This window comes from Petaurus breviceps, unplaced genomic scaffold (assembly GCF_028583685.1).
Source record: "Petaurus breviceps papuanus isolate PSGF00001 unplaced genomic scaffold, PetGlider_PUasm1.0 80, whole genome shotgun sequence".
Taxonomy (NCBI): domain Eukaryota; kingdom Metazoa; phylum Chordata; class Mammalia; order Diprotodontia; family Petauridae; genus Petaurus; species Petaurus breviceps.
The window spans coordinates 7,770,193-7,783,920 of NW_027186540.1; the positions used below are offsets into that span (position 1 = coordinate 7,770,193).

Here is a 13,728-nt window from a genome sequence, read left to right on the forward strand (position 1 = left end):
ATCTAGTCCAGTTCTGTTGAACTGGTTCTGTTGCTCTCTGGGAGGGTTCTCCTGTCCCACCCCTGTAAATAACGTTTTGTCTCTGACACAGAAGAGTTTTTAAAAACCATGATGGTGTTGCCAGGACATGAGCAACAGGGTGGCTCTTGGCAAAGGCAGCATTGGTGTGGGAAAGTAATGGCCAACTATGAACTGTAAGTTTGAGAGTGCTGTCATCTGTTAGTAGAAGATTGTGACTGCTATCTCTCATATGTCCCTTCGAGGTAGTTAAGAAGAAAAAGCAATGAATGTAGCCCAATTTTCTTTGAAAAACTACGTAGATAAAAGTGCAGATTTTGACATCTTATGAGCTGGTTTTGAATCCTGTTTCCTCCAATTACTGTGTGGCCATGGGCAAATCACTTAACCTCTTAAAGTGTCAATTTTTCTGTCTTTACACTGCCTACCACATTGACTTGTGAAAAGTACTTTGTGAACCTTTGTAAACTCAATCTAAATGTGAATGATCTGTGAATGATCGTTCAAACATATTGTAGTTATGTTAAATATACTTTGTATGGAATATATTGAAAATGACCCTTGGTATCTATAAAGTGTAATAGAAGTTAACTTGTTAATTATACTTTAAATCACCTATAAGTTCTGAATTAGGATATGAGATTTAGGGAAAAAAAAAACACCTGATTGTAATAGCAATACTTTCATTTTAATGAGAGTCAGATTTGCTCCATCTAAAATATAGGAGCCAAATATACTAACCTGGCTAAAAACATCAACTTTTAGTAACTATATTTCATAGAACTCAATTTTCATCACAATGTCTGATAAATCCTCCACAGGGTCTTACCCTGATTCCTTATGCTGCTAGTGGAACTTAACTTCTGACAGCTACTGTCATGCTGGAAATGCTTCTAGAATGATATCTGCAAAATATTAAGTTTGCCATCAAAAGACCAATCTGACTACACAGGGTAATGACTAGTATGCTGACCATTAGGTGGAAAATATGGCTTAAGTCTGAGAAATAAAAGAAGTCACGGGCATGTAGACTATTCAAAAGTTTCATGCATAGATATTATGAAGATAGAACTCCAGAATTGAGTTGAAAATCACTGTGGACACAGCACCAAATAATATCACAAAAAGTGAAAGTCTCAGCACTATCTCAGCACTCAGAAACATTGTTAGTTACTAAGATGGGTGTAATTTATAAATCAGCTGTATACAGATGAACAATTAGAACAAAAGTCAAGATCAAATTAGAAAAAAAAGATAAGGAGATACCATATACAGATTGTAATAACTTCGATCTAAACTCTTCAAATGAGTCATATAAAAAAATGGGAAATGGAAGATGACAATGGCACTAATTTTGATTATCACCACTTTCTGTAAACCTTTGAACAATATATGCAGTAAAGAAGCCATAGTTCAGACACCTTTACTTAAGTAAGTCAACACATTTATTAAGCCCTTACTATGTGCATTGTGATAAGTAATAAGGATGCAAAAAAGGGGCAAAAACTTGGTTCCTACACTCAATGAGCTTGAATTCTAATTGGGGTTAGATAACATACAAAAAGTTATACATATAAGATATATGCCATGTAAATGGAAAGTAATCACAGAGAAAAGCCACTAACCTAGTGATGGGGGTCAGGAAATGTCTCCTTGAAGAAGGAATTTGAACTCAGCCTTCAGGGAAGCTAGAAGGCAGAGGTGAAGAGGAAAATTATTTTCAGCATGAGGAAAAGCCAGTGAAAAGGTATGGAGTAAGGAGATGGAGTGCTGTGTGTAGTGAATAATAATAAATTACAATAATAGTTAACATTTATATTACTATATACTTGGAGCTTTACAATTATTTCATGTGATCCTCACAAGAACCCTGAAATCTATCCAAAATATAGGAGCACCTGAAAGGGTGGTACTATTATTTTCCCTATTTTACCAATGAAGAAATGGCAATAAGATCAATGTAGCTGGATTGTAGGGTATATGGAAGGCAATAAGAAGTAAGAAGACTGGAAAGGTAGGAAGACGACAGATAGTGAAGAATTTTAAAAGCCAAACGATTTTATATGGAGTTAATAGGGAGCCACTGGAGTTTATGGAGCAGGGTGTGTGTAAGTGTGTGTGTGTGTGTGTGTGTGTGTGTGTGAGTGAGTGTGTGACATAGACCTATTATCTATCATAGCTATTAAATCTTCTAGAGTATTGCACTGGGTGGAGATGGAAGACAGGTTCCTTTTTATATGGTGCTGTTTTTTAGGTGCTCTCAATTGTGCATGCTCTTTTTTATCTTTTAAAATATATTTTTTTTATTTTTAGTTTCTAACATTCACTTCTATAAGATTTTGAGTTTTAAATTTTCTGCCTTCCCACCCTTCCCCCCTCCCCAAGATGGCATGCAATCTGATATAGGCTATACATCTACAATCATGTTAAACATATTTCCACATTAGTCATATTGTGAAAGAAGAATCAGAACAAAAGGGAAAAACCATGAGAAATAAAAAACAAAAAAAGAGAAAATAGTATGCTTCGATCTGCATTCAGACTCCATAGTTCTTTCTCTGGGTGTAGACAGCATTTTCTATCATGAGTCTTTTGAAATTGTCTTTGATCATTGCATCGCTGAGAAGAATTACATCTATCAAAGTCAGTCATTGCACAATGTTTACCGTATACAGTGTTTTCTTGGTTCTGTTCACTTCATTATCAGTTCATGTAAATCCAGGTTTTTCTGAAACCTACCTGCTCATAATTTCTTATGGAATAATAATATTCCATTACATTCATATACCACAGCTTGTTCAGCCATTTCCCAATTGATGGGCATTCCCTCAATTTCCAATTCACAAAAAGAGCTACTATAAATATTTTTGTGCATGTGGGTCCTTTTCCCTTTTTTTGTGATCTCTTTGGGTTACAGACCTAGATGTGGCATTGCTGGATCAAAGAGTAAACAGAGTTTTATAGCCCTTTGAGCATAGTTCCAAATTGCTCTCCAAAATCGTTGGATCAGTTCACTACTCCACCAACAGTACATTAGTGTTCCAGTTTTCCCACATCTTCTCCAACATTTCATATAGTATTTTATTGATTGCATCAAGCCTCAGAACATTACAAAATCTTACTGAGATCCATGACAATTTAAAAGCAATCAATATTCTATTCTGGAAAAACTAGGGGGAAAATGTCTACTTCTAGATCATTACCTGTATTTGGAAAGCTAGGCCATTGAATGACTACATCAGGATTTCGGATAGGCACTGCAGATTGGTAGATTAGTCCAGGAATTAAATAGAAGGAAGAGAAAAATCTTAATTGTACTTTTAATAATTATAAGCTGTCTCCAGAAATAAGAGCCTAGTTAAATATGAATATTCTCTTGATGTTATATGATTCTGAATACTGGAATATAACATTTTTGGAAGAATCTGAGTGGCAAATGACCCAAAGGGTGTTGGGGAGATGTATGATGGGTGCAGGTAGGCTGCATTATGTTTCTATTCCTTCCTTCCTTCCTTCCTTCCTTCCTTCCTTCCTTCCTTCCTTCCTTCCTTCCTTCCTTCCTTCCTTCCTTCCTTCTTTCCTTCTTTCCTTCCTTCCTTCCTTCTTTCCTTCCTTCCTTCCCTTTCTCTCTCCCTCCTTCCTTTCCTTTCTTCCTTTCCATATTTCTAATGATGATTTAAGGATATGAAGTGGTAAAAGGGATAGTATAATTACTCTCTCACCTCTACTCTTTCATCTCCACCTCTTAGTTTCTTTGACATCCTTCAAGATTCACTTCAAAACTATCCACTCCTGCAGGCCTCTCATAATACTCCCATTAGCTAATGCATTTCCCCCCTTAGAATCCTTTCTCTCTATTCTGTAAAAACTTGTATTTACCCCACTGTTTAAATATTGTCTCCTTCTTTAGGATGTAAACTTCTTTAGTCTGAGGACTCAATTTTACCTTTCTTTGAATCCCCAATCTGTAGCACAGTATCTGGCATATAGATATTTGCTTAAATATATATTGACAGAATGATGAGATGGAGCATTCTCATAGCAGGAGATAGGAGATAATAGATACACAGATTAAAGGCAATGCTGGTACTAACAATACAAAAAAGACCTGGTAGAAAACCAGCTCATTAGGTTTCTATGGGCAGTCTTTAGGGGCAATGGATAAGCATCCCACAAGATGAGGGGGTGTGGGTGGTGTGTGGCTTACATCTATGGAAAGAATCCTCATATTTATGGGATCTCAATCCATTGAAGTAATTCTGATTCCTAAAACTGGTTTTTTCTCAAGACAAATGTTTAAATGATAGCGTCAAAAGGACATGTTTCTAACTTGACTATTGGTTATTTGAAATAAATCGGAAAATTCAAATCCTCTAAATAGATTAGAAAGGTGGTTTTTTTTTTTTGGAAAGTGATTTCCCACCCTTATATCTTTGTTTACACTTTTCTCAAAGTGTAGAATTTCACGCCCCTACCTTTTGAATTCTTATCTACTCTTTAAAGCCCTATTCTAATGTCACTTTTTTCCAACCCAGAAAGTCTTTTTGATACCCCACCCCATCCCTCAGTCAGTTATCACCTTCTTTCCTCTTTCTTCTTCCCTCTTCTCATACTTCACATAGCAGTTTGTTTCTAGCTCTCTGTGCTCTTTTTATGTATTGGTTTTATTATAGTTGTTTGAAGATATGTAATAAATCCATCCTAACTTAAGAGGTAAGAAACACATTTTACAAACTCTTTGTTTAATGGCAGTCAACCGTTAACTACCTGAGAAAGTAAAAGACATTTTTTTCAGTCTATCTGAGAGAGTTTTCCACCTCAATTTGGGTAAAATATAATAAGGAAGGAGGGAGGGAAACAGAGAGAGAGAGAGAGAGAGACAGAGGGAGGGAGAGGGAGAGAGAACATTGGGAGAAAGATGTGGACTAATGTAATTTTATTTTTTTTAATTTTTAATTTAATTTAATTTTTTGATTTATTGGTTTGTTATTTTTTTTGGAGGAGGGAAGGCAGAGCAATTTGGGTTAAGTGACTTGTCCAAGGTCACAGAGCTAGTAAGTGTCAAGTGTCTGAGGCTGGATTTGAACTCAGGTCCTCCCGACTCCAGTTGCCCCTGGACTAATGTCGATGGTATTTAGTTGAAACTCTACTAATGGGACAATCCTTCCTGTGTTTGTGGACAGATTTCAGGGAATTTGTGAAACTGCATGGGAAATTTGCACTTTTATTCAATATAATTGGTTTATTTTGTAATTATATACATTTTATTCATTTAAAAAGCATCCTGAAAAGGGTTCAAAGGCTTTCTTAGACTTTCATGGCACAGGCACAAAAGTTAAGATTTAAAGAGACAAAATTGACAGTGTTCTAATCCTAAATGGATAACTACTTTGTTCTAGTCATCAACAGGCTCTCTGATGTAAGCACCTGAACTTTTTGAGGGAGTTCCAGACACAGAAATGAAGAAGGTAAAAACCCTATAGCGTCACTTGTTCTGAGATGATATGCAGGGGAAATGCTGTATGCATGTTGTAGTTCTGACACTCATCAGGACAACTGACTGGCTACATCTGTCAGTGAGTCAGTTACCTATTCTCAGCTCCCTAAAGAGCTAAGAAATAGAAGAAGCTAGTAGAAATGGAAAGCTGAACTTTGGGAACTGGCATGTTATCAAATGGAAGTTGTAATCTGTGATACACAGTTACTAATATGATCTGATATTAGTATGGTATTTTCTTTTAATACTTAAAGTAAACAATCTCTAAAGCATGGGTTCTTCATCTTTTTTTGTGTGTATGACATGGATCTCTAATGGTATGGTAAAACCTCTGGATGTCTCAGAATAATATTTTTAAATGAATGAGATAAAATAGATTGGATTAGACAGAAACATGGCACAGTGGATAGAGTGCCAGGCCTAGAGTTAGGAAGACTTATCTTCCTGAGTTCTAATCTGGCCTCAGATACTTACTGACCCTCAGCAAGTCACTTAACCCTGTTTGTCTCAGTTTCCTCATTTGTAAAATGAGCCAGAGAGGGAAATGGCAAACCACTTCAGTATTTTTACTAAGGAAACCCCAAATGGTGCCATAAAAAGTCAGACACTATAACTGAACAATAACAATATATATGTTCATATATTGTCTCTCCCATTAGATTATAAGCTCCTCAAAGGGTGGGACTGTCTTTTTGGAGAAAGAAATTGCAAACTACCACATTATCTTTGCCAAGAAAATTCCAAATGTGGTAATGAATTGTAAGATAGGACTGAAAAATGATTTAACAACAACAACATATTGAAATAAAGATGTGATTTTTTCCTCATCCAAGTCCACTGAAGAATTCCTTTTCTAAAGTTGTGACCATGATAGAAATAATTTGATGAAACATCTAGGATAATGTGAAAGGGGTATGACTTTAGATATGGGAAAAAGTCAAGGTATTTGATTCATAGATACAAACACAGATCTCTAGACGAGTAGAAAAAGGAACAGGTAATACAACTTTGTGGAAACAGCAATTACAGGATTTGGCAATTGATTGGATATGTGGAGTGAGGGAGAATGAGAAGTTGAAGATGCCACTAAATTTATGAACCTTGGTGACTAGGTGAGTGTGCTAGGGGTGGTGAGGGGGGAAAGGAGGGAGATGTTTTCCAAAGGGTATTACACAGCTGCTGCTGTGGGTGCTGAGGTAGTGGTTAGGTTATAATGGTCCTTAGAGGCCCGCATCTGACTTAAAAGGAGGGGAGAATACTGAGCCTTTCAGTAATAAAGGTAGGAGCAGAGTTGGGGAAGAGTTCTAAGGTAAGGGTAGGTGTGGTTGTGTTGGATACAAGCTTCGTGATTGGCTTTTGTGGCAAGAGTGGGTATTTGACCCATCTCAACCACACACTCTTTGGGTTCAGGCCATCCTTCCTCCCCTGGACCCTGGTCCTACTTTAGAAACCAATGTATCAGAATCTAGGTAACTTGATATAATGGGTGAATACTACCTGTCTTTAGTCCTGATTGACAACAGATAGATTGGCTAATACTCACAGTTAGATATCTGGTGGTTTCATGTCAAGGGTTTTTTTTTTTCTTCTGGTTGCTGCTTCCAAAGGTGCAGGCAGTTTTGCCTTTCTCATTTCCTTCACCTGGTCAGGTGTGTGCATAAATATAATTCTGCCCTTTTGTACTGTTTAGTTTCACCAAAGAGAAGGAATACCACCAGGCTGTCTTAGGAAATCTAAGCAGCTGGAAGGGAACAAGTAGGGGGTGGCTCAGTCCCAAGTGTCATGTTCCCATTTTTCATTCACTTTTCTTCTCTCTCCCCCTCCATCTAAGTCTAAGCCAAGTATTTATTTAATCAGCCCTCACTGATTTTTTTCTAGCAAAATCCCGTTAATTGTCCACACAACTTACTTTGCACTTTTATGTTACTTGCTATTATTTATCTTTTTATATTTGTGTTTTGTCTACCCAACTAAAATTTAAGATCCTGTAGGTCAGAGACCATGTCTTGTATTTTTATATTTATGACAACTCCTTGTTTTTATCGTTTTTGAAGTAATGCTTTAGAGATAGAAACTTTTCATTACAACTGACAGATGTCTTTATTATTTAGGGATATCTTTTTTTTCCCTCTCTCAGATTGGTAGTTACAATATACTCAAACATTCAAATGGATCTGCGATTTCATCATTTTGGGAGTTCCCTCCAAACAGCCCATCTCTGCCTGCTCATCCTGTGTGACTCATGTCCCTATTCTAAAAGTTCTACCAATGTCCTAGAAGCTTTTAAAAAAATTTCTCCCTGCACAGAGGGGGTACTAGTGAAGCCATTTGGGTGTCTACTTCTTATTCCTCCTTCTTGTCTTCTTATTTTTCTCTCTTAGAGTTTTTTTTTTTGATGATATCCTTTACTTCTGTGATTAGGAGTTCCTTGGCTGTATATTGCAACCTTCTAATCTCTTTCTTGTAATCCTTTGCATAGTGCCTCATCTTTAGTTTTTTGGAGACCATGGTATTCAAGGTGATGCAGCTGTATTGTAACACTGGTAAAAGCTGTTATTTAGTCAATTAGTCATGTCTGACTCTTTGTGATCCCATTTGTGGTTTTTTTTTGGCAAAGATACTAGAGTGGTTTACCATTTCCTTCCCCAGTTCATTTTACAGTTAAACAAACTGAGTCAAACAGGGTTAAGTGGCTTGTCCAGGGTCACACAGCTAGTAAGTGTCTGAGGCTGAATTTGAATTCAGGTCTTTCAGACTCCAGGGCCAGCACTCTATCCCCTGTGCTGCTTCCCATTCACTGGTAAAAATATTTGTATGAAAAAAATAGGCCTCTGCTATTTTGGGAAGTTAGGGGTTAGTAAAATTGCTTTGCAATTTCCCAAAAGCAGTCTAGCTTGCTCTCTTCCTTTTCTGTTCTGGGTCTAGCTCACTGTCCATCTATATTATCTTTCCCAGATATACATCTCTATCTATCTATCTATCTATCTATCTATCTATCTATCTATCTATCTATCTATCTATCTATCTGTCTGTCTGTCTGTCTGTCTGTCTGTCTGTCTGTCTGTCTGTCTGTCTATCTATCTATCTATCTATCCATCTTGTTGGACAAATTCTATAGGGTGTCCACTCAGATGCATGTTGAAATTTGATCAATAGACATTTTTCATCCATGTGGTCCTTCCTATGTGGATGAACAGGTCAAATTCCCTTGAGTGATGACGAATCCCTTCCAGAAGGTTCTGTAATATCTGGGGGCCTGATCAATCAGTATCAGTGAAAAGCAAGAGAATTTTGGAGAATCTCTCCTCTGCTCAGATTCCGTACTAGATCTCTTCTATCTCAGTAACAAATACTTTTGACAAACATTCATTTCTTGTTTTATGCCTCATATGATGTTTGTTATTAGAAGGTCATTGAACAAGGTTATTTCTGTTATATCTTCCAAAGAATATTGAATGAGACTGATAAATGGACAGGAGATACCTTGTAAAACAGCCTCTAAGGCAATGTATTATTCTATTGAATTAAATATATATTTTTTCATAATCAACAAACACAATGGGATATTCTATTCTCCGTGTCTTTTAGGCAACTATGATAAGGTAAAGATGTGGTCCATTGTTGAGTGTAGTTTGTGAAAGCCTGTTTGTCTCTTAATAATACCCTCACTGAGAATATTTTTGGTTTGTGTTTGGATGATTCATAAAACTTTTGCCCAGTAGTAACAATAATCGATGCAAAATAACTAGAGTCTTGAATTTGCCAATGACATGATATATCTAGCTTAAGGACAAGTTGCAATCATAATTCCTTCTATTTAACAGTACCAACAAAGGGATCAAGTGCTTTGAAAACCATGAGTAAAAGGTTCTATAACCTCTGAAAATCCTGACATGAATTCATTCCCCCTTTCCTTCTATTATCCTTTATACCAGTGGTCTCCAAAGCTGGGATCTGACCCCAAGAGTTTGTGTGATCATTCACTGAGATGGAGGGAAGATGGGTTGTTATCCCATGTTTTTCTCAACAGCCAATCATGGGGCTTGTCTCCAACACAACTACACTTGGACTGCTTTATCAGTGACCCCCCAACTCTAGTCTCTCCCACTACTATACAAGCTTCCAGCTTCTTGGCTTTTGAGACAGGAGTCAGGCTCTGAGGTCATTTATAACCTAACTGATACTGGATGCTCACAGCGGCAACTATGCAGGTGCCATTGGGAAAATTCCTTCCCCTCTCACTGCCCCTCCAGCATTCCATGCTCTCTCACCCAGATAACCTCATCTTAGGAACTTGTACCCAATGGAGGCTCTGCCCTCCCTCTCCTCCACTGATCAGTGAATAAGAACTCTGTTCCCCCTCTTCCTAACAGGCAGGGCATGAGGATGAGGTTGAGCATACATGAATGGGTTATAATGTGCATTGCTGATCTTACATTTTCTTTTTCACAAACTCATACCTCTCCCAAATTTCTTTATTCCTGTAGAGGGCACCACCATCCTTCTGGTAACCCAGGTACACAACGTCAGTGTTGTCTTCAACTGCTCACTCTCCCTCATCCAAACACCTGCCAAATCTTGCTATTTTTTCTTGCACGATATCTCTCATCTCTGTCTCCTCCTCTCTAATCACACAGACACTCTCCCACTTCGGGTCCTCATCACTTCTCACCCAGACTATTACAATAGCTCCTTAATTGTTCTCCCTTGCTTAAGTCTCTTCTCTCTCCAATCTATCTTTCACACAGCTTCCTGATGATTTCATTCCTAAGTCAACATACAAATAAAAAGGGTTATACGATACCAAGTTTAACACAGAATTTCTTTTTTAGGAAGGAAAACTCTCCTAAACAATAATAGCCAGATCAGATAGTGCTCATTTCATTTGGTTCTCATGATAGCACTGGTAAACTGTGGTCCGGAGTTACACAAGCTAGTAGGAATTTGAAGTCAGAATTTGAGCCAGAATTTGAACTCAGGTTTTTCTGACTTGAAATCACTACCCCACCTAGTTATCTAATGGGGGTTATACCCCTTAGAGGTTTCAGCATACATTAAATAATAAATATATCTCATCTTGCATAGGATCTTGACACATCACTTAGTGTTAATTCTATGGGCAGAAATTCATACAACAATAGCATCTCAAATTGTGAGGTAGGTTATAACAGTAACAAAAATTACTGGCTAAGACAAAACTCACCCATAACATGATGAACTAAATGGCTGCTGTCCTAGGACAAGACTAGCTATATTGGGATAGGTTAAGTTTAGGGTGATAAAATTTTTGGTTGAAGCAAATCTTGAAGACTACCTGCTAAGTAATAGTGGAGCTGTAAATTGTTTCAGTAGAGGGAGTGTCAGACTTTGAGGATTCTGGGAAAGAAGGAACAGCAGTATATTTGAAGTTAAAGGGATTTTCAACTGTTAATTCCTAGACCTATTTAAGAACATTAAAAGTAGCCTTAGGAATGTTGGTTACAAATTGGTAGGAAATTGGTCCAACAGAAGGAAGAGAGGAGTTTGAACAAGGAGCTATTGTATGTATTGAGTCATTGGGAGTTCATAAGTCCTTGTGGCTTAAAAGTGGTAGCATATGAAGAGAGGTTTGATCAAAGGAGTTTGGAAAAAAATAGAGAGAAGATGGGGAAGAAGAGAGGGGTAGATTCAGCAAGAATTTACAGGAAAGAAAGAGTAACTGAGAGGGTGAGGGCTAGGCCAAGTGTGTATTATGTGTGTCCCAGATTAGCACTGAGCCTGATAAGAGGACTATATGCAGGTCTATGGGTGTTAGTGTCCCCTCTACACTATATAAATTCAGTGTCCTGCAAACCTTGGTCCTACTTTAGCTTGTCTGTCTCTTAGTTCTCTAAGAAAGATCTTTCCCTGCTGAGATTCTGGTTCTGAATTATCTCTTGTGGCCTTCCAGAATTAATTGACAAATAGCAACTGGCTGGTGACATCTTGCTGTCTTTAATTTATACTCTGAAGGAGGTTGCACTGCTATGTTCCAGTGGCAAGCAGAAGCCTCTGCACTGCTGGGTCTTCGGTCTACCTTTCTTTGGTAACACATTACTGCTATTCCAGATGTAGGTGAAACAGATTCAGCTAGAAAGGCCAGTCTGTGAGGCCAGATGGTACAGCTGATGGAGAAAATGAGATCCTTTGGAAGTAGACCAATAGTTCTATTCTTGGTCATTCTGTTAAGCCTACCTGAGTGATGTCCAGGAAGACCCTAATAGCTGAAGGGATACCAATAAACTTTAAACTACAGTTGCAGAGCCTTACCTCAGATCAAGACAGAAGGGTATTCATGATTTCTAGTCTGGCTGAGTCAGCAGCTTGCCTACCCCATTCCTGACCACAGATAGTCCCCTCCTGGACAACTTTGAACAATTCCTAGGGGAACCATAAAGAAGGTTTGGACATCTCCACCAGACAATGAGATGCCAATGACTCAATCTATTTTCCTCTTTGGATTCCTATTTTAGTTTATCTGCTTCTCTGTTAATGTGAATTTTCTTTGCCTGTCGACTTTTATTCTGAATTATCTTTTATGGAGTTTGATAATTAAGTCAATAAGTGGATGGAGAAATAGTAACAAAAACATGGTCAGAGTCATGGACCTTCTTACCTTGACCTTGCCACAAAATGTTACAACCACTCTCCTTTCCTCTATCAGTTTCTTTTGGACATGATCATATACAAATCAGTAGTAAATCTGAATTAGATATCAGACTGGGTGGCAAATATCTGTAATCCCAGCTACAGAGAGGCTGAGATTGACAGACCTCTTAAACTCTGGAGTTCTAAACTGCAGGTAGGCTATACCAATTAAGTATCTGCACTAAATTCAGCATTAATATAGTGATTTGTAGGAATTAGGAGGCCATCAAGTTGCCTAAGGAGGGGTAAAAAGGCTCAGATTGGAAGCAGGGTAGGTCAAAGCTCCCATGCTGATCATTAGAGAGAGAGAGAACAACCCACCAAATAGATTCTTGTCTTTACCACTTTTACGTCCTCAGTTAGTGGGGCAGTACATGACAAAGGAGACTCAGGAGTAATCAGACAGGTAGGAGGAGAACCATTGTGACCAGTGTTCCCAGACAGGAGAAACTATCCAGGAGAAAAGAGTGGTGAACAACGTTTACTGCAGAGAAGTCAAGAAGTAAAGACAAGCGAAACAAATCCATTAGATTTATCAATTGAAATTTAAATAAGTTTTGAACTTTACCCATTATTGTGAGTAACCATTACTAGTCATAAAATAACATTTTTCTTTATTCATTCATTCATTTATTTATTTATTTTGGTTTTATTTTTTTTTCCATTTTTCAAATGCTTTGTTAACTTCTGATTTACATCATTCATTTCCTCCAGATTTTGAGTTACAAATTTTCTCCCTGTTTTTCTCCTACCCACCACCCCGAAATAGCAGTCCCACACCATATCTCCTCCTCTAATCTGCTCTCTCCCATATTTTCTCCCATACTGTAATGTAATGCCAAGCAAAGGCAACTTCCCAAGGTTCAAAATACCAGCATAGGTGCTCCCCATTTTATTCAGTGACAAATTAAGAACAGAGAGAATCAACATATAGCATCATTGAAAATACAGCATTTACTAAGTGTGATTCAATAATCTCCAAGTACTACCCCCAAATGTGATTTAATCAAGTACTACCCCACCCCAGGACATTACATTCAATTTAGTCCATCACAAAGCCCCTCTTCTCAAATGGAGATTAGTTTCCAATCATAAGTAAAGTACATTCATTTGTTCAATCACAGAACACAAAAAGGTAAAAAGTTTTCCACCCCTGGATCACAATTGAATCTACCCCAGAGTTACAACAAGCTTAAGCACAGCACTTAATACCCAAATGGAGGCCTTTTCTTCATCTTGACACAGGCAAGTTCTCAGCAATCTTTGTTCCTGGGGAGACAAAGCTTAGCAAGGCCACAAGATACATTGCCAGTCTCTTCATTAATTCATTCTCTGTCTGAAGAACAGTCCTAGGACCCCTGAAAACATTAGCAAAACCCTCTTCCAGGATTTCTGTAAACATACAACAAGAGAATCCTTCTTCAGGGCTTCTGAACCAACAGCAAGGTTCCAAGAATTCTGCAACAACAGCACTGTCCTTCACCAGTGGACAGAATTCATTCTCTGTCTGCAGAACAGTCTCAGGAGCTCTGAACCAACAGCAAGGT

General features: G+C 37.9%; 1 long non-coding RNA gene across 1 annotated transcript in view; it reads left to right on the forward strand.

Moving 5' to 3' along the window:
- Window positions 1–6,493: 6,493 nt before the first annotated feature.
- Window positions 6,494–13,728, forward strand: part of LOC138175935 (uncharacterized) — a 47,803-nt gene continuing 40,568 nt past the window's right edge. Inside the window, exon 1 of the long non-coding RNA XR_011172128.1 lies at window positions 6,494–6,627. This is a non-coding gene — a long non-coding RNA (uncharacterized lncRNA). The remainder of the gene's footprint in view (window positions 6,628–13,728) is intronic.